The sequence below is a fragment of the Protopterus annectens genome, chromosome 10.part0 (assembly GCF_019279795.1).
Source record: "Protopterus annectens isolate FY-2018-M chromosome 10.part0, PAN1.0, whole genome shotgun sequence".
NCBI lineage: Eukaryota > Metazoa > Chordata > Ceratodontiformes > Protopteridae > Protopterus > Protopterus annectens.
The window spans coordinates 1,334,683,016-1,334,705,542 of NC_056744.1; positions in this window are offsets into that span (position 1 = coordinate 1,334,683,016).

Sequence of the window (22,527 nt, forward strand, 5' to 3'; positions counted from 1 at the left end):
TGTCTTCCCAGGCTGAAACACATTGGCTCCCCTTTGACTAACTGCATTACTTCAGCCAGTTATTGCAATTGATCATCCCATCGTCATTTTGTGGCTTCATGCTTGGTGAGGGTGGATGTTAGTCAGGGTCCTCAGGTGTGCATATAGTAGATGGTGTTACATTACTTAACACATGACATTCATGCCTCAGGTGGTGCTGCAGGGCTGCCTCTGTCGGATGTGCATATTACACTCCCTGTACATGTTTGTGAGCAGGTCATGTCATTTTAGGCATCCCTGTTATTATTTGAGTGAGTCAGAGGGGGTATCATTCCCAGGGTTCCTACTGAGCCAGTGTATGTGCTATGCATTGCCTCTTTGCCAAGGCCAGGGAATACTGGGCATGCCTCCTTCTGCCTACTAGGGCAGGCTCAGGTTGTTCCTCCTCCGAGACATGCTCTGCCTGTGATGGCCTTGGCAATGGTGGGGGGCTGTTTGGTCCAGCCCTGTGCTGGTCCTGCTGCAGCTGTTTTCGCAAGATCATATTATGTAGCATAGCACATACCATGACAATTTGGGTACATGTAGTTGGTGTGTACTGCAAGGCTCCACCAGATGTGTCCAGACACTGGAACCATGACTTGAGCAGCCCAAACACACGCTCTATTACATTACGTGTTTGTGCATGTGCCTCATTATGGTGTTCCTGTTCAGGTGTGTGTGCATTTCTGATGGGTGTCATCAGCCACGGCTCCAGTGCATAACCTGCATCCCCCACTAGGCGTCTGTGGGGGATGTCCCCATTGGCAAATGTCTGGTACAGCTGTGTCAAATGCCAGATGTGGGAATCATGGATGCTCCCAGGGCAGCCAGCACACACATTCATTATTATGCCCTGGGCATCACACACAACCTGGCAGTTGATGGAGAGGAAGCCCTTGCGGTTAATGTAGGCCCTACCCCACTCACCGGCTGGTGCTTTGATGCATATGTGTGTGCAGTCTATTGCACCCACTACCTCAGGGTATTCCGCTATTTGCTGGAAGAGACACATATTGCTGGCCAATACCTCACGGGCATTGGGGAAATATACATGATCACCTACATGTGCTGACATGGCATCCAGGAACTGGTGCAGTACCCTGGAGGCTGATGCCTGTGATATCCCCATCATATCACCAGTTGGTCTTTGGAAGGTACCTGTTGCTAGTATTCTTAGGCCAACACATACCTTGGTTTCCATTGGGATGGGTTCCCCTCTGTTGGTTCTGTGTGTGAGGCGTGGCCTGCACATCTCAACTATTTGCTGCAGGAGCTCTCTGTCCACTCTATAGTGCTCTACTTTCTCCAGCTCATGTAACCCATGGTAGGTGACCCTGGGCCTGTACACTCTTCTCCGTCTCCTCACTGTGGGTTGTCTGACACCATCTGCATTGTCACCACCCTCAGCAAGTCGCCTATGTCTCATTATGACAGCTATGGCAACCCCTAACATTTCTGCTCTGAGTTCAGCTTTTTCAGTTTTCACTTCTAATAGCTTACTCCTGTCTTGCAGTGTCTCTTGAGAGAAACATCCTGCACTGCTGTTTGCAGAGTTTTAAGTGCTGGGCTGGGCTACTATTCTGCCTGTGTAATTGCCTGCTTCTAATTGTTTTCACCTGCTAGCTCCAGCAGTATTCCCTGCTAGCTTCCTACTAATTCTGTTGCTTCCTTTTTCCTTTCTGTTTCCTCAGGGGGGAGCAGCATGCATACCAGCAGAAACATGCTCACAGTGGCTTACACGTGCGCACACATGCTTACACGGTTCAGGATCTGCCTATTTGGGTTAAAACGCGCGCACACCAGTGCAAACAGTGTTACAGGTCTGCCAACAGGCTCCTACATGCTCAGTCTGCCCTACACGTGCACACACCAGTGCAAACAGTGTTAAACATCTGCCAACACGCTCCCACATGCTCAGTCTGCCTTACACGCGTGCACACTGCCTTACTCGTGCTTCATGGTGTGCACACGTGCGCATGCATGCCCAGCAAGAAACTTTGGTGTAAGTAACAGTGTACACCATCCATTTCTTGACTTTCCCATGCTTATCTTGTGGAACTCCTCTTTCCCTGATCTGTGTCTGTCATCTGTCATGTTACACTGACCTCCAATGAACTGTATTTCTTTCTACCATTCCCCGTGTGATGTCACCTATTTCCTACTCTATTGCTCCCCCTTATGTATCTCTTACACTACTCAGACTGTGCTCATTTGCTATGTGACTGTGGGATTCATTATCCTAACCCTCATTTACATGAGATTGCCTACTAATGCTTAGTTACATGTCTTAGACTCAGCTTCCCCCCTTAGCAACCTCTACACTGTGGCCATGTTGTTTTTGGTCTGCTGGTCCCTGCATTGTCATTCCATGTATTGCATAAAACCCACATTTGTGGGTTTATAACCTTCATTTTTATGTTTTATACAGTGCAACCCGTTTGTGCGGGGCTGCGCTGCGTTTAAACATCGAAAAAAGCCGGAAAAAAATTATATTTTTATAATTTTTGCATTGGGTTACCTTGCCAATGGCCACATATTTGGCCATTGGCATGCTGCCTGACACATATGCACCCTTTATTTGGAGCTGACATGGCTCCGTTGTGATTTTTGCAGAAACATACTCAGTTGTCAACTGAATACATTTCTGCAGCTAAAACGTCTCTTACATGGGCTGGTTTCTGCTTCGTGGATCGCTAATATACCTCATTTGCATACCTTTCGGCTGCAAGTGAGGTATTTAGCATATCCACACCCAGTCCGTGTAAGAGATGTTTTAGCTGGTCTCTTACATGGAGTTTAGGGCTGTTCCTGGATCGCGAGGCTTGCATGGAGTGTTACACGTCTCTTACACTCCGTGCAAGCCTTCGTGAATCCTGCCCAGTGTTTTTCTGACTTCAGCAATTAACTAAGGGCAAAATGTAACCTTAGTAATTAATTGATTGCTGAGTGCTGAATTAACTTTGAGTGGTAGGATTGGTTGTTTTAGTAATGAATTAAAGTATTTAAGTGCTGTTTGAATGAACTGTCTGATGAAGCAATGATTACCATTGCGAAAGTGCTCACCATTTTTTTAATTAAAAAAGATTTTACTTTGTCATGGTTCAGCTTCTTTATTCCAGCTACCTTCCTACTGGGCACCTGTGTTTCAACATTTTCAACTTCTGGGCTGGTTTGGATTTATTTGTTTGCTGCTTATGTTAGTAATGCTGCAGAAGGACACAGTGCATCAAAAAGTCAAGTACATGCTGACATTACATTCACACCTGTAAAGGAGGAACACTGATTTACCTCTATGCCAGTGTCTCCAAACCTAGATGAGCACTTTGAAGATGACAGCAGACATTCAGAGGTAGCAATGTCAACAGTGACATCTGTACAATGTATAGCCAGACATAGGAATTTCTTTCAGCTTCCATAGAAAACACGGAAAGCATTGACTGACCAGCATCAAAAGTGCTGAGACATTGTTAGGGCTCAGAGTAGTTCCACAGAGATTCAGTTGGAAGCAGTTAGAGTACACCAGGGTATGAGTGAGGATAATGCCATGATTGCACTGATGCATGATATGGAGGCACACCAAGAATCTTTGGCTGCCTCCATTCATACACTAGTCTGGAATTACAAGACTCAAGCAATAGTCAATCTTGGAAGGGAGAGAGGATGGGGTACTGTCCAGACACTGTCCAGACAAATGAGAGCAGATCACATGATGCTACAAGTGCTTCACTAGAAAGTACTGTAATTAGTTTAACAAGCAAAACAGATTTTGTGCAAATCATGTCAGTGTTTATCTACACCAAGCAGACCCTCTCGTTTAAGGTCCTGATCACATTCCTGCAACACTGTCAGGTATCTGCAGGATCACTTACATTGAGTCGGTCATGACATCATGTCAACTTACCAATCGGCTCTTATGTCTTTCACTATCACCTACCCATTCTTTAGGAGATGTGTATGATATGTTTAACCATGGTCTACTGTGATTCAAGTGTGACATTTCTGTTACTTACAATTTCCCCTTTACAAATACTGGTCAATGTTTTACTCGAAAGGGAAAAAGGTTTTAAAAAATGGGCAGGTGGGGGGAGGCTACGACACTTTACAACTGTAATAATACTGCTTAAGGGAACTATGAAAAAAAAATCTGTGACATAAACATAATACTATAGTCATTAATACCAATGACTTACAGCTAGTTGGAAGTCACCTACAAATCCAAAGTAGCAACAGACAAATTTTCCCGGAAACACTGAAAAATATGGTTTAAATAAGTATCCAAAGATATATTCAAAGATTCAGAGTAAACTTTATTGCCATTTAGAACCACTCACATGTAGGGCAGGATTCACGAAGCCTCTGTGTAAGAGTTACAAGGCTTACACGGAGGTTGCAGTTAAACAGTGTGACGTCAGCATGTCATGCATATGCATGAGGGCATGCTGAATCACGCCTAAGGCTAACACGGTCCATGGAAGACAGTAGAAGGAGTGTCCATAGGCTGAGCCCTGCAAACGGACACGCCCCCAGAAGAGTAAAAGTCCCAAAAGTAAACCCCAACAACAGAGCCCGTGTAAATGTGAATAAACACAACACAAGACATGCCCCCACAGACTACGAACATAAAATGTAGAAATGAACATCTTATAATTTTTTTTAAATTGTAAAGATGTTTGCCCATGAGTGCGCTCATTTGCACGGGCATGCCCGTAGCTTAGCCACAGTTAGCAGTCAGTGGAAAAGCATATAAGAACTAAATATGCAAATTAAGCCAAGAAGCAATAGCATAGCGGTAGAGACGTCGGCTGAAGAGCAGGCAGTCATGGTTCGAGCCCCCACAGCATCAATTTTTATTTTTAGTAAAATAAGCACAAAACAAGTCCCTGACATATATGTACACATATAAAATTATATTTTATGTAAAATGTAATGAAATGGGCCATGTATTCTGAAGAAATGTGAGATAATAAAAAAAAAAAAAAATGTCAGATGTGCCTATAGCTGAGCTACAGTCTAACAAGTTGAGTACATCAGCCTGTAGGTGAGCAGTGTTTTAACAGGTATAAAATGAGTGCCCATAGGTGAGCAGTGGTTTAACAGGTGTAAAATGAGTGCCCGGGGTTGAGCAGCATTTTAACATGCTGAAACTGTGTGCCCATAGCTGAGCTGAGTGTAATATGCATGCTGACAGCCAACCAGCAAAACCCATTTGCGCGGAGCTGCGCGCCGCGCCAACAAGCTAACCGACGGGCAAAGTTGAGCAAGCTGTATCAAAACTGCCTTTACACAGACACACCTCCTAGCCTGTGTAGACAGTCATAAAATAAAAAAAGCAATGGCCAGGCTCGAACTCAGAATACCAGGCACCATAGTCAAATTACTGAACCACTAAGCCATGACAGTTGCACTTAGAAATGCAGTAATAGCATAGGAATGAATAGAAAGAGGAGCATGACAAAGCAGGTTTTGTGAAGCTGATACAATTCCAAACTGGCCAATCACAGATAAGTGCGGGGAAAAACGGCATATATAAGCCCCATAGGCAGGAATACACAGCATAACCGATTGTAGAACCGACTTGCAGCCAAAATGTCAGGTGTAAGTGAGGGTAGTTGCTTCCGAGCACAGAGGTGGGGCATTGAGGAGTCCAAATATATGGTTTGGCTCCTTGTCCACAATCATGAGGCCCAACTCATGCAGGGCCAGGTCCTGTGGGGAGCATATAGGGCTGAGGCGTGGGACAGGTTGGCTCATGATCTCACCAGTGCCACAGGGATACCAAGGACTGGTGAGCAGGTCCGTCACCACCATGCGGACCTGAAGAGACGGAAGCAGGACCAACTGAACCGTTGGATCCAGGAGGCCCGGCAAATGCCCAACGCCCCACTACTAAGTTACATGTAATTATTTATGTAAGAAATTAACCTAGCTGATATTATGGAGATGTGTATTCCAATATTACTGTATTTATATTACAGCTGCAGATGTCCGTTCTGTGAACCGTAGAGCCTATGGCGATAGGCTGGCATGGTTGCACCACCAGGCAGGTCAGTAATTCTCTCCCTGTAACTGTAAATAAATATATAAGTATGACAGTTAGCAAAAGAGTGCAGTGTAGTCATTTATTAATAAAATGTGCAAGTAACAGTGTAAGAGGGTTTGCAAGTATTGCTTGATTACAAAAGTGTGATGCAGCCTGTAATCCAAACATAAAAATTAAACAAGTCTGAAATAAAGATGTCCCACCTGTAATATAATAGTACATAACCTGCAGCAGGCTGAAAAGTATAGCTGCAGAAGCTGAGTAAAACACATGTGTGAAATATATCCCTGTTGAAATACAGAAACATGACAGAAGTGAGAGTGTTGGAAAGGATTGTTATAACTACAGGTAAAACATGTCAATAAAGCCTAGAATTAAGTACCATCCTGAATTGTAAAAATAAAACAAGTGAGAGAGTGTGAGAAAGAGGTATGAATCCATCAATAAAGTAGTAATAACTCCTGAATAAAGTATACTGCAGTCAGTACAGAATGAAATGAATGTGACAGGCAGAACCAAACAGTAACATGTGTTGAAAATGGTACCGCAGCTGGAATGTGTGTCCCAAAATCTGGATATGTTGCTCTCAGTCTGCAATATGCAGATAGTATGGTTGTCTGAAATACCAAACATCCACAGTTGTCTATAGCTATATAAAGCAAATGTAGCAGGATGATGTAGCTGAACAGAGCCAGATATGAATGTGTATGAATAAAAATGAAAATGTATATTGATGTAGCAGTAACATTCCTATCACCAACCTGAAGTAGTTATCATATAGGAAACTGTAGGCACAACTGTATTGTGTATATATCTGCAGCTATTAGAAATGTACAGCATATGTATTGGTATTTGAAGTTGTTAATTAAATTTTCTTCACCCTACCATATAACCACATATAATCCATTCCACATGAAATTGGTATGTGCAATCACAATTAACACCCCTGGACATTTGTCCTGTTGGTTCATACATATTTGCATGTACACTGATGCATCTGCCCTGTTCATACATCCAAACCTGATGGCCTGTTGCCATCAATCAACCCTGCATGTTGTTGGACTGTGTATTGCTGTTCAAATTATGCATGTGTTATGCTTGCTGTTCAATGGTTTGAATATATGGTTGTTTGGTTAATGGGAATACTAATGCATGCTGTTACAACTAATTGTGAATGGTATTGTACGCTACTAACCCAAACTGTCATAACATACTGCACAACATAGGACGACAGGGAAGGTGGGTTCCAGCGGACCCACCTCTCCCTCCTCAGCTGGCGAGTGCACCTGGCAGTAGTACCCAGGCCAGACACTCCTCCGGTGGCCCAGTGCCACCTGCAGGTGGAAGCGCTGCAGGGGATGGGGCTCATCCCCCCTCTGCAAGTGTGGCCAGAGGAGAACATCCACTCACCCTCCGTAATGTCCAGACTGTGGTGCATAGGGAGATCCGGGACGCTGTTTTTGGGTCCCTATGCCAGCTTGAGGCATGGGTGGCACAACTAACGGGCGTGCCTGCTGCCCGGCCTACACAGCCCCCAGCACAGCCCCGTCCTGGGCAGTGAAGGCACAGTGGCAACTGCCCATGGGTGGGGATATCAGTTCCACTGTTGCCATCTGTGGGCTCATGGGCTCTAGATATCCAAACATCCGTCCCCGTCAATTGTGTAACCCCCCCACATGTGTCATACTCTGCCCCTGTATGCGTCTTGTTTGTCTTGTCTGTTAACCTACCCAACCTACCTCCCCAGCTATACCGACTTCCTGTACCTGACATACCACTCTCACCTGAAAAAAAAAAAAAAAAAAAAATGGCACTCTGTACCCACAAAGAAATTACGCCGCATACATAGCTGCCCATTTCGCACACATGTCTGCTGGACATGGAAACTGTCAATTACAATTGGCTGTACAACAAGTATTATTGTTGTCCTTACACCTCTCTCTGGGGTGGAAGGTTTCAAATGTCACACCAAATTAAAAACATATGCACAGCTGCTGCTGATGAAGAAATGGGCAGCTATGTGCCTTACCTACATCCCTCCTGCAAAACCCAAGCTTGTTTCCTTACTGTCTTACCCTCTTTGTGACCTATTTTTCACCACTTTCCTGTCTCCCCGTTTTCATTTCTTTCAAAGAAATTAGCGCGGGTGTGCACAAGAGTAAGCACTTTTAAGCAGTTGTAAGCAGGTGTGCGTGGAGCTGAACGCCAGTGCGCATGCGTGAGCTCCGCGCAAACCAGCGGTAACCCATTTACAACTGCTTAAAAGTGCCTTAGTCACTTTGAGTGACAAGGCCTGTAGTGTGCTCAAAAGCAAAATTAAAATCCTACTGTCAGTCCCGAACCCAGGACCCAGTAGTCTGTATGACTTACCACAAAGCCATGACTGCTATATAAGAACATTGTGCTACAATAAATATATCATGCAATAGTAGGAATGAATGTAAAGGGAATATAGGATGTGTAGTACACAAAGCATGTCATGTATATTTACTGTCAAATGTAGTGGATTTCTATAATAGTAGTGTGTGAACAGAAACAGCCATGCTAGTTGGTAGCTATTAGGTAATAATGTCACTGTAGCACCTTGCAAGCCACACACATACTCGCAGCAGGATAATCACTGCCCATACCCCACAGCCTCTTACAGCAACACATTCGGACTAAGTAATAAAAAATATGGAGCAAAGGCCCAAAAACAGGGACACATTCCAAATATTGCTCCAACAAACCTAGACAGTTGAGAGAGTAACATGTTTTGCATTATGTTGGATGGTTGGAAGGGTATGAAGTCTGAAATGTTTGTCACTATAGTCTGACTTGAGCCCTGAGTGATTTGCCAGAAAAAGCTGTTTATGAGATATGGACCAAAATGTGAGGCAAAAATGTGGACATCCTGCAAATATCTGTACACTTGAGAGGTCTGACACTGCCATATTTGAATAGTTAAGAGCCTAGACATAGCAACAGTGACTGAGTTACAGGGATGCCCCACAGACTCCCTGTGAAATGTACAAACAGTAGGCAGAAAGGTGTTAAAACACATGCAATGGTAACTATGAAGTACTGAAAGTATGCACCACTTGCACGTCGGAAATAGTGTAGTAATACATATGCTCATGCTAACCCACAGTCACAACTGTAGAATACCAGACAATTTAATGGGTGTACCCCACTGATATGTACCATTCCATGAGGCAGATAAAAGATGCACCTGAGAATCTTTGGGGCCTGCTCAGCAGCATACTCAAATACCCTAATAGATGTCAAGGCCAACACCATGGCCAGACCAAACTTCATGCAGTAACACCCTAGCAGATATAGCAAGCATTCCAAGGTGTGAATGTACATGGAAAATAGGAAAGCCACAGCAACACAATACAGTCAAGACACCTAGCAGGCATACAAGTAGTGAATGTAAAGGGCAAATATTGAAGCCATAGCAACAAAGTGCAAGAGCCACTGCTATATACCAGTTACACCACATGTCCCACAGGAAAGCACACACACCCACATTAACAGTAGTAGTAGTCTTAGGTGTCAGTGTACATACACACTTAGTACAGGAAACTGGAGAAATGAATGGAGAAATGTTAATCTACAACACAGCCAGAAATATGAGAGAGATACTAACCTTTACACTCACAGAACAGTGTCCACAGCATACCAGCATGGTCCCTGCCTTTAAACTCTGAAAGGGCTATGCCTATTTCGCCTACCTTTTTATAGCACTGTCCTGAAATCACAGTGAGAACTGCAATCAGTACACAACTGGCTGCATGCAATTAGCAAATGCTGGCTAACAATTGGTGCAGAGGACATCACATGGACATATGCAGATACCTACAAAAGCATGCTGTACTCCCAGTCCACACATTCAATACTTTCATTGCACCCTCTGGAGGTAGAGAGAGAGAGAGAGAGAGAGAGAGAGAGAGAGAAAACATACACAAACAAAAACACTCAACAAAACCTACTAGAAAGCTGACATCTGTCAACTGGAGCAGCAGCAGGACACCAAACCAAAAGGCAACGCAAGCAGCTGTGACAAACACAGGTAATGTAAAGTAATACTTTAAAAGTCTACATACTGTGAACCCTCCATATGTGTCATTGGTCCGTATTCATATGTATATGAAGATGTGCATAGGGCAGGGGACATACAGCAACTATCAGAGAAGGCTGTACATACATATGTATGTGAGGGCATCTATGTGCACATATCAATGTAGGTTGAATGTAGGTTGTAGTGCAATGTACAAAGTAGGTTTCACAGTTATGTATGTTTAGCAGTATGTTAGTGTGTGTATACAGTTTTGTAAACAAACATGTTGATATGCCTATCTATCATATGGATACGTATGTATGTCAATATATGTATGTATGTATGTATATATATATATATATATATATATATATATATATATATATATATATATATATATATATATATAATATGCATATATGTATACATAGAGAGAGATGTAGGAATACATAGACAGATGTAGATAGATAGAATATGTACAAACATATATATGTAATACACACATACAGATATAGATATATGTAGATACATATACATAGACAGACAGTTCTGCCTATCTACAGATATTACTGTATATGATGATCTCACACTCCCCCGTCCCACCCCCTCTGTCACTGTCAGCCCCTCTCTGTCACACTCCCCCTCTCTCCATATCTATAGCAATATATGTACATCGATATATATATATATATGTATATATATATATATATATATAGACATATATATATATATATATATATCGAGATATATATATATATATATATATATATATATATATATATATAGATATTTATATATACATATATATATATATATACATATATAGAGAGAGAGAGATGTATATATATTCTGAGTGAGGCACATGTGTACAGATGTATTGCAACAGGTGCCTGGTGACAAAGGCATGGAGTGAACACCAGTGTCGAAACTGGAGTACCATACCCCATTTCAAATCACCTACACCAGTAACCACCAGATATGTGATTGGCTGCCCACCACTGCATGTGTCAGGTGTGAACAGGGTCATAAATGTGTACAATAGTCCCCCCAATGATAGTCACAGTTGCACACTATTCCTGGAATACCTGCACATGGTATGTGTCAGCAGACATGGTGTGTCAGCTATGGACATGTAGGTCAGTGTACCCCTCCACACCACACAATGGCTGCCACGATATGTACCTCACATGACAGCTACAGATATGGAGAAGGACACAGTGACATGTACAACACTGTGACAGTACACATTACCAATGCACAGTGACTGACAACACCACAGAGTACACACATACTACCCACATAGAGGTTACCACTCCTGGATTTACATACTTAAGTCACACCCATGACAGATGTCCAACAACCATAGTAACACCTCACACCATCCACAACCTAAATGACCACTGTGTGTCGTCCTTGACACCACAGTAGAGAGCACATGGCAGAGGTACAGGTTCCTACCCACAGATAAGACATACCCTGCAATAAACCACACAGCGTTAAGAAGCAAGACTCCCCATGAGTACATGTCACACATACCCTGCTGAATGTTAGTCAGATAGGTAATATGCCATATGAGTCACCCTGTGTAACTATTTGACAGGAGCAGGTACCATCACATCACATGTGTCACAATGGTCAGGGTAGCAGAACAGCATGCTGCTGTAGTCCCAGGGGTAATAGCATATTGTATTGTATTGTATTGTAATGTATTGTATTGTGTTGTATTGTATTGGTATGTAGAGGTGCCTCCTTTGTGGAGTGGAACCACCGCTGCTGTACGCCAGTGTACAGGTACATATCCTGTAGTCAGGCTAGTGTTACATAGCACTTCTATATGTGTGTTTAGCTCCTCTTGGAGTTCATGTAGCATGCAACCGGGGATACCATCAGGTCCCATTGATGCTGTGTTTTTAGCTTTTCTGAGGGTGGCTCTCACCTGGACATCTGTGATGACAGGGAGGTTACATTTAGCTGGGATAAGTATGTCTTAGTTTGGGGGAGAGGGAGGGGGGAAACTTGCACTGAACCTGTCTGCCACAATGTTGCCAATATCTATGGGTTCAGTGAATTATTTGTTGTTGTGTACTAACTATGAGCATATTGGAGGGCTTCTGACCAGGTTTCTAACATAACTGAAGAAGGCCTTGTGGTTATCTGTAGTGTCCCCGGTGATTTCCCTCTCAAAGTTGCCCATGGATGTTTGTATAAGAGAACATAGCTCTTTACTAGTGCTGATCAGACATGCCTTCCCTTTATGCAATTATGCTCTGTCTTGCAGTGGCTTCCATCTTTTGTTATACAATCTGTCTATGGCTGGGGTCCACCAGACAGGATGCTTTCCCTTTGTGGAGAGTGTCTTGGTCTTATATGGGATTGCATGATCCATGCATTCTTGGAGATGTCCGTAGAAATCATTTGTGAAGGAGTCAGCATTGTGGGTTGTGGCTTCCACTGGCTCAGTGGGCTTAAAGGATACCATCTCAGTCTTACGAAGTGTAAGGTTTGCATTTGAAATGTTACTCACTATAGTCGTTTGTGCTGGTGGTGGAGGTGGGATATGTATATCCAGGGCAATTAGTTTGTGGTCAGATCACAGTAGTTGATGATGTACCCCATACAGTACCTCGATACAAACCCCCAGAGTGAGGAGGTGCTTTGGACCTGAATCAGTGTTCTGACTGCTGGGGTTTGGTAGTATGTCAGATGGAGTGTGCCAGGTACTGCTGCACAGTTGTTGGCTGAGCACTGATACCTGGCCATTTACATGTGTATCCACCAATAGACAAACAGATGCTATATATGTGAGATATGTTGTATCACAACAGTCGAGTAGCATGTGTAGTATGTGTGCCAAATTCTGCTGACATACTTTGCTGATATCATTTTATTTCCTTTTTCAGGACCATGGCTCACCAGCACAATCCAGCATACTCTGCAGCTGAGGATGAGGAAATACACCAGAGCCTGGTGCGGGATTATGCAATTCTCTTTTCCTGCACCAGCCAGAATCAGCAGGAGAGGGCTGCACTGTGGCAAGATCTGGTCCATCAGGTAAATGACATAGGCACGCATAATAGGACATATGAACAGGTACGACATCACTGCAGTGATTTAATCAGAAATGTCCGTCGGCATGCGTCGGATATCCACAGGCAACAGGTTACCACACGTGGTGGGGTGGCTACACATCCCCCACTCACCAGACTGGAGGGACTACTCATAAGTGTTGTGGCTCCAGCCCACCAACAACAACAGCAGCAGACCTGCATTATGATGGAGGCTAGAGCCACACAGCACCAAGACTACGAGTGTGCAGGTAATATGCCATATGTATAGTTGACTGTTGTGTACACTGGTAGTTAATGCATGTGTGAGGTGTGTCCTTGGTTTGTAGCTGTCATCATACTATTTAATGTGCAAGTGTGATATTCTCAATATCAGCAGCTGACCTGTTAAAGGCAACTGTTGTACTACTGACCTGTATCATACTCAGTAACAATGGCACAGTTGTGCTCACTGACATTCATTTCCTCACTTCTGCAGGTCCCTCCAGTGTAACAGCAATGCAGCCTATCCATGCTGGTGAGTGTGTATTAACAATACCTTTAATAGTCTTGATAGTAATAGTAATATTAGGCTCACTTAGTAGTGCTGTGTGTATGCATGCAGGTGTGTCTGTGTCTGTGTGTTGATATCTCGCATACTGAGCAGTGTGCAAGTGTGCAACTATGTGCATGTGTGCACCTGTGCATGTGTACACGTGTGCACTTGTGGACATGTGCATGTGTGCATGTGTGCACCTGTGCATGTGTGCATGTGTGCATGTGTGCACCTGTGCATGTGTGCATCATTGGTAACATTGTGTAGACATTGTAAACTGTGTTTCCAGTTTCCCTAACACAGGTTCTAGTGCTGCTCTGGTGTCATGCAGCAGGGAACCTGAATCAGGTGCCACGGGTACTGATAATGATGACATCTGTGTAATGGCACAGGAAGGTGTGCCAGGGTCCGTCATTGGTCAGAAAATTGACAGTACACAGCTGTCAACCCCATCAATGCGCACAGTTATCCTGCCAATACATCCTATGTCACCAATGTCCCTAGGTGATGGACAGGATACAGTGGGCATTGACCAGGGTAATGTGGTATCTGTGGCACATGCTTCCCCACACAGCAGCCATGGGCATGGCCCTGAGATGGTACCACACAGACAGATGTCCAGGGGTTCTCGTGGGAGCATCCGAGGGCGTACTGCCCCTGTCAGACATGCCCACAGAGGTCTTACAACCTCAGATATGTTTCGGGCTGTCATGCAGGCACAGTCACGTATGGAACAGTACACCAGATAGGGTCTGAGGGAGCTGACAGCATGTCGCACAGCCATGACTGGCAGTATGCGTGACATTGCAGCTGCCATCCGTAATTTCACCGATGTCATAGACAGACGTTGTGGGGACATATTAGATCAGTTCCACAACTTCATGTCCATGAGCCAGGGCAATGGTGGATGGTTGAGGCATCGACGTGGGTGTATGCCAGCAACAGCAGCAGCTGGCAGTCGTCGCGGATGACAACAGGGCCGCGGCCACACCCATAGTGCCAGCAGCAGCCCCAGCAATGCTGGGTCTGTGTTGTCATCAGACAGCCCCAGGAGACCACGTGCACGTGGCTCTGGACAGGCCCAACAGGGATCTGTGTCCAGTCAGTGAACACCTGCTTCTGATGACAGTACCCAGTTTGGACTGGTACCGGATACGGTCCGTAGCACCCCTGCAAGGCACCAGTACTGTGTCCATGGCCAGATACACTGATCTGTATGACCTGGCAGGTACAGTCTGTGGCTGTCCACAAACACCGGTATATGGCAGCCATGAGGTGGAACTGTGTGCATGCATACACACATGTGAATTGACAACACCCAGGGCTACTGCATACACGCACACACTGCATAAACATTACCCCACCTTGTACTGCTGACCCTCACAAACACACATACACATACATGTCAATTGGTGGTATCAGTGGCAGACTCAGGCATACCAAGTTCACACCCTGTGCATATGATGAAACTGTGCCACCTCCTGCAATCTGTAACATCAGTGCAGGTACAGGTTAACATGTTGCTGATGCACAGGGTGACTACATAGATGTGTAGTAATAGTATCATGTTGTTAACAGTACTGTGTGCTGATATAATTGTGGGTATATCTCAGCATGCCTGATGCAGTAAGGGTATGATTGTCTTGTACTGTTTTCTACACCCATGGTAAGTACCATAGTGTATCATCTGCACATTTTTGCATACTGGTGGTAAGGATGTCAACAGAAGGCCACATACATAGGTAGCATAGGGGATAAGGTAATGAAAGTATTGATACGCAATGATGGACATGTAAACTGAAAGTGGCATGTTGCCCACACTGGACTCTGCAATGCAGATGTTTGAGGATGTTGATATGTGCGCAGTACTACACGAATGGTACAGGACACACAGGAGCACCCTAGCACTGCAAGCTCACATCTCATACCATGCTAGACAGCCCAAACACACAAAACTAACTTTCACAGGTGGGAGAGTCCCCATAAATGTCAGGGATACTGTGGTGGCAGGACAGGTAGCATACATCCTACTAAGTATGGAACCACTGAGTGAAGGCTCAGTGTCTGTTATTTGACATGTGTATTACTGCAGGTTTGAGCACCTGGGTTTGCATCCGGTTATTGTACATCCTGACGGTACATGGTCTGTACACTTGTGTGCGCTGAGACTGGACCCTGGCCATCTGACCTGTGTATTTCCATGTACATGTGTATAGTGCCTGCACATTTGCACTGTTACCTACTGGAAGTGGTACAGCTTGTTTGTTGTACAATGGACTACATGCAGCCCTGCTTACTGCAGCTTTGTTTGCATGCATGTTTGCTTGCAGTTACCCTGGAACACTGATCCCACCTGCAATGCAGATTTACAGAGCTTCTGTGGACTCCTAGTGACATCTGCATAGCTTACTATATGTATGTCCATGTCTCACTTGACAGAACGTCACTGTTTGTCCTGTTCGCATGTACGTTGCCTGTGACACATTGCATATGACTTACCTGGCATTTGACCACGTGAGCAGTCATATATGCCAGTGCTAACTAATCACAGGCACTACATCCTCACATACTCACCTTCTCTACCTTGTTCCCCATTGGCCCTATGTGCTGTTAATCACCATGGCAATCACAATACTATGGTAGCATGTGCAAAGGTCACTTGTCAGTCACCTCTATAGTACAGTTGTGGAATATGTGAGTCATGTGGCAATGTCACAGCTGCCACATGTACACAGTCAACCCTCTCCTCTACACATGGATGTACAACACATGTATGAGATGCAACCACATAGCCAAACTGGGGACTAAGCACTCTGAACCCAGTACTGGCATAACCTGTCAGGTGGCATGAAATACTACAGTGACTACAATACTAGTCTGATGTAGACCTACACTGACAGCAATCTAAACACATGAACACACTGGGGCATTCGTGCAGCCTCAGAATAACATCCTGCCTGAGCAGCAGACACCTCTGCAGCTGGCACACAGGCATACGTTAAGCTGGAACACAGCACATGCAACACATAGCACACAAATCTTGTGTGCCAAACAGTCACAGCCTGTACGGCTAGACAACACACCTGCTACAGTTGTGTTAGGTACCTTTATTGTCCGGTACAGTGAGGTCCCGCTCACCAGGCTAGACAAGGTGAAGGTCACAGTGATATGCCCATGGGGCACTATGGTCCACCACATAACACAAGCATACAGGTCAGTCAGAGGCATGGACACATATGACTCAGTCATTGTCCATGCCACTATGGCTGACCTGTGATGTACCTCCCTGGACTACATGATAGGGAACATAGAAGGGCTCTCTGAGCATGTGGCACAGGCTGGTATGACCCTGACCTTGGTCAGCATCATACCCTCACCAAGAATGCTGAAGTATTACTGAATGCTGATGAATTACTGTAGCTACAACACCCTAGCTGAAAGGTTCCTGGCATGTGGTCACTGCATTGCTATGGAACAACTTGTTACCACTCCCACAACAGGTGAAAACATGCAGCACCTGTTCATCAACAACATGTAGACTATATGCCCCAGACCAGATGTGTATCCCTCGCTGCTAGGATGATACCATATACAACTCGCACTGTATATACACATACCACATGCAGCACCCGCACAGAAAACCACAGTCATAATGTTATCCAGTGCAAATACCATCTATTCACATGTGGCAGGCATCAGACATGGGAACTATTGAAGATCACAGTTATATATGTGTATTTGGCACACACATACATCATCTGTGTGCATTGCCATTACTGGTTTAATCGATAGCATGCATTATTGTGAACAACAACCCACACACATGGGCATTCTGTGTGACAAAAACACACATGGCATTTGTGGAATTCAAAGCCACAACTAACTGTGCTATGACAGTACTGAGAGACGCAGTAGCAGAGCATGCTATTTGCATTACTGGAAGATTTGCCCTCTTCTGCTGTACTTGGAGGGTGCTGACATCATCTCTGATAGAGATTGGAATATGCAGCAGCTGGTGTGTTGTACTGGTTGCCAAAAGGGTCAGTTTTCTCACACATGTAATTGCACACACCCAACTTCCACCCCCCCCCCCGCACGCACTTGCAGGATTCAAATCCCTATCTAACTATATTAAGACACTCAAGATTGATTCATTAGCAAAGCACGCTATTTGCATTATTGGGAAGTTTCTTTTCTCCTGCTATACTTATAGGGTGCTGACATCATCAGTGTTTAGAAAGGGGAATGTGCATCCTGTAGTGTGTTCTCCTAGTTGCCAATAGGGACATTTCTTCGCACAGAATTGCACACACACTAACCCCCCTCACCCAAACACGCACACTTGCCATTTGCAGGATTTAAACCCCTACCTATGTTATGACACTCAAGATGGACGCATTAGCAGAGTGTGCGATTTGCATTACTGGGAGGTTTTCCTTCTCCTGCTGTACTATAGGGTGCTGACATCATCAGTGTTTAGAAAGGGGAATGTGCATCCTGTAGTGTGTTCTCCTAGTTGCCAAAAGGGACATTTCTCTCACACAAAATTGCACGCACACTAACCCCCCTCACCCAAACACACACACTTACCATTCGCTGCATTCAAACTCCTACCCAACTATGTTATGACACTTCAGACAGACGCATTAACAGAGCACACTATTCACATTACTGGGAGGTTTTCCCTTCTCCTGCTATACTTATAGGGTGCTGACATCATCAGTGTTTAGAAAGGGGAATGTGCATCCTGTAGTGTGTTCTCCTAGTTGCCAAAAGGGACATTTCTCTCAGACAGAATTGCACACACACCAACCCCGCTCAGCCATACACATACACTGAGCATTTGCAAGATTCAAACCCCTACCTAACTATATCATGACACTTGAGGGAGACACATTAGCAGAGCACACTATCCGAATTACTGGGGATTTCCTCTGCACCTGCAGTATTTATAGGATGCTGACATCATTATTTATACAGAGGTATGTACATCTATTACTACCTGTCAGGTGGGGGATAGCATATATATGCATTTGCAGCCACCTACTTCAGGATCAGATATGCACATCAGCACTGGCAGGTTGTGTTTTATACCATGCTTCGTGACCACAGGACCTGTAACACACAACACAACCAGTTCAGACCACCCCTACCACATCTGCAACACACACTTTGCTTCCCTGGGAACAGTGCCAAGATATGAAGGTGTTCACATACACCATTCCAGTTGTTAATGTCAGGTACATGTATATTGTGTGTGGGAACTACTCAGGCCTCTACAACATTACCCTACAGCCACTACAATTTGTGAGTCCATGTGTTATGGCAGGACCACTCACCACAGCCACAAGGGGGAATACATATTGCACCTGACAATCTGCAACATGGGTACTCACTGTTACACACCAGAGGTAGACCACCATTGTTGATATCTGACCATACCCACCTTTCCCTGGACATCCATATCCCATCCCCACCCCCAGGCAAGGTTGTCACTGCAAACAAAGTGTATTTATCAAAAGCAGACTTTGCATTTGTGAAGACTGAGGAGGAAGACTTCAAAGGACCCATGCTGGGGGAGTATACAGGCCACTCTGCATAATCCTTGACAATTGCATCCTATGAGCATGTGGAAGGTTTGCATTGATCATGCTATCCCAAATATACCCATGACTCCTCCACAACAGGACACCCTGTCAGGTGTACACCAGCCATATATGAGCTGTCCAACAGACGGAGTGAGCTAATACATTGCAGAGCAGTAGCCCACAGAGGGAGGACATCTCTGAACAGTACTGGCACGACACTTCAATCCCTCATAATCATCACAACAAAGTGTTGACAGTGAAATTGTCCAGACACTGCAGATAAGGCTCCCCTCAGTCTGTTATTGACACCCACTTACTGTTAGAGGTCCTCACCAACCCTCTTCCAGCACACACCAACAGCATGGATGTGGCATAGCAAATTCAACCCCTGGGATCTCCAATGTGTCCCTGCTTGATGGAGGCACAGCACACTAGCCTCAAATGGTGCCTTATTGAACTACTTTACAGTGGCACAGTAGCCTACTGTACTGGGGATGCAGACGCCAAGCACACTCTGGCTAAGCTTTCATTCCCTAGGGCAAACCGCCTAGTATTAACCTCTACACCCATATCTTTAATTGTCAGATGCACAATATTTGTTGCTGATAGACTGTTTGCAAGTCTTTATTGCCATAGCATTCCCTGTTTCTATGAACAACTTGTGTATCTGTGGAAGATGTTTGAATATGAGAGGATCCACTATATCACTTATGTCTCTGTAGTCATTTAACTGTGTGCACTGGGCAGATTTCTGTAATGTGGTTGGTTCCTGGAATAACACGTACACATACCAGATATGTGTGGCCAACTGCTAAACTGAGATATGGCCTAAGTGTGTGAGCATGCCCAGTTCAGCCTTTCCATTGCATGTTGTCTGACATATGTCTCATTTATCAAAGTGTGCGAGCATGCCCAGTGTGAGCTTTCCATATGTTGAACTCTGCAGTCCACCACATTTGTGGATGAGTGTGAACTTCAACAATATCTCACGTTTATGGTTGTGTGTTGGGTGTCATGTTGTGTACTTACTGGCCAACTGCTTCGTGTATGAACACAACAGGGATTATACTGTGCCTGCAGGGTTTGCATGGGATACTTTGCATACAGTTGTCAACATCCTTTCATACTGACCTAACAATGTAGTACCATATAGTGTACTGGTTTAGTACTTTCACTGTGGTGGACAGTATCCTGGGCTTTAGTCCTATCACTGCTTTAAATTTTCATAGTGAGCACAACAGATGGTTTAGGGGCCAGTTGTGCACATATGACCATGTTGCATTATTTTCAGATATGGACTACTTAAACCAGGCTTGTCCAACATTGGTAGTGTATTCCACAACATAGGTGGACATTGGCAAACACTAGTGATGTGCCCTAGGCCATTTCTAATGCTAGTCAGAGAGTGTGTTTGTCCTTCGACACACATTGTAACTGGAGTTTGATATGACATATGTCATGGTTAGTCTACTGTGCCTCCGTCTACCCGTGACATAACAGTGATACCCAGGGTAAACCTACCATTTCCCATCCACTCATCAAGATTCCTCTTGAGGAGAGTCGATGAGTGACTCTCTGGCTAACCTGTACTGGGAGTTTACTCAAGAGTGGGGGTGGCTTCTGTGTTATGGATCATTCAGTACAGCTTGTCCTGTGTATGTCAGTGCTGGGGTTCAGGTCTCTCATGTGCATAGCTCACTTTCATTCAAATTGTACAAGGTGCAGCATGTTCATTGATTCCAGCTTGGACATGGCTTTATACATCAGGCACAGCTTGCCTCTGGGCGGGCAGTATGGCAGTGTGTGGAGCTGCAGTTTGTTTAATCAGGCAACGCATGGCATCTGTTCAAGCTCTTTGATACTCCTGATGAGGTACTTTTGGGGTCTTTCCAGTTGATGGAGGTGTCTGCTGAGGTACATCCCACAGGGGCCATTGTAGTCAATTGTGATGCTGATGAAGGATGACTGCAGAGCCACAATGACCTCCCCTGGTCTAGATCTGACTACCTTCATGATTAGGTGGGTATATGGTATGTTTCTGTAACCACTACAGCCACATGCTTGTCCAATGCAAGATATCTATCAACTTGTGCCCCCAGGTCTCTTATTACATCTTAGGTACTTAATGGGTTAACACCTATGTGGTAATTGGTGGGCACTTACTGTAAATCCACAGGGGTTGACTATACACTTTTCTGCAATTAGCTTGCTGACATGGCTATGGCACCAGTTGTCTGTTTCTATGTGGCCCTTTTGTGGGATGCTTGTGTCAGCTGGAGGGTCAGATATGGTGGCCAGTTTGTAGTCCTCTGCAAACTTGTTCAGACACAGTCCTTCCATGTTGGCCTGTACCTATGGGACATATATACCAAACAAGGGAGGTCCCAGGACCAAGCCTTGTGGGATGCCAGTTATATCTGGTTTGTAGTCTGACATGGCTGCAGCATTTCTAACCATGTCAGTTCTGTCCTTGGTCTGGTTTGCAACCCCTCTACTGACATAGGGGTTTATATTTAAGCTGGTGAGCTTATCTATAATGAACACGTGGGGTATTGTATGGTAGCCTTTTGCAAGGTCCAGCTAGGCTGTGTGGACCACATTCCCCTCATCAATGACCTTAATGACTGTTTCAAATGAGTCAAACATGTTTAAGGGGCAGGATTTGCACTTACGAAAGCAACACTGGGTAGGGTCCAGTGTTAGTAGGTCCCCAATATCTTTATGTCTGAGGTACATGCTGATCCTTTCCATAGCTTTGCAGACCAAGTTTGTCAGGATTCTGGGGTGGTAGTTTGCAGTATCCATTCAGGCAATACCTTTGTGGAGAAGGACCACTGTTGTTGTACACTGCTCTTTGGGTACATATCCTGTGGTAAGGCTGACATTGAGCAGTAGTGTTATTTGGCATTTAATTCTTCTTGGAGTCCAGGTTGGACTCAGCCCAGGACACCATCTCATACCATTGATGCTGTGTGTTTTGCTTTGTAGATGCTGGCTGTTACCTCAGCATCTGCAATGTCAGGGGACCAGCAGTCTGCTGGGATAGATATTTTGCATTTTGGGGGGGGGGGTTGCACTGCACATGTCAGGTTGGATGTTGGCAATATGTGTGTGTATTTGGTATGTTGTTTGTAATATTTGAGTGATTCAGAGCATATCTGTGAATTCCCAACAAGGTTCCTACCATCAGTTAAGAAACCCTTGTGATTATCCTTAGTGTCCTGTACAATTTGTAT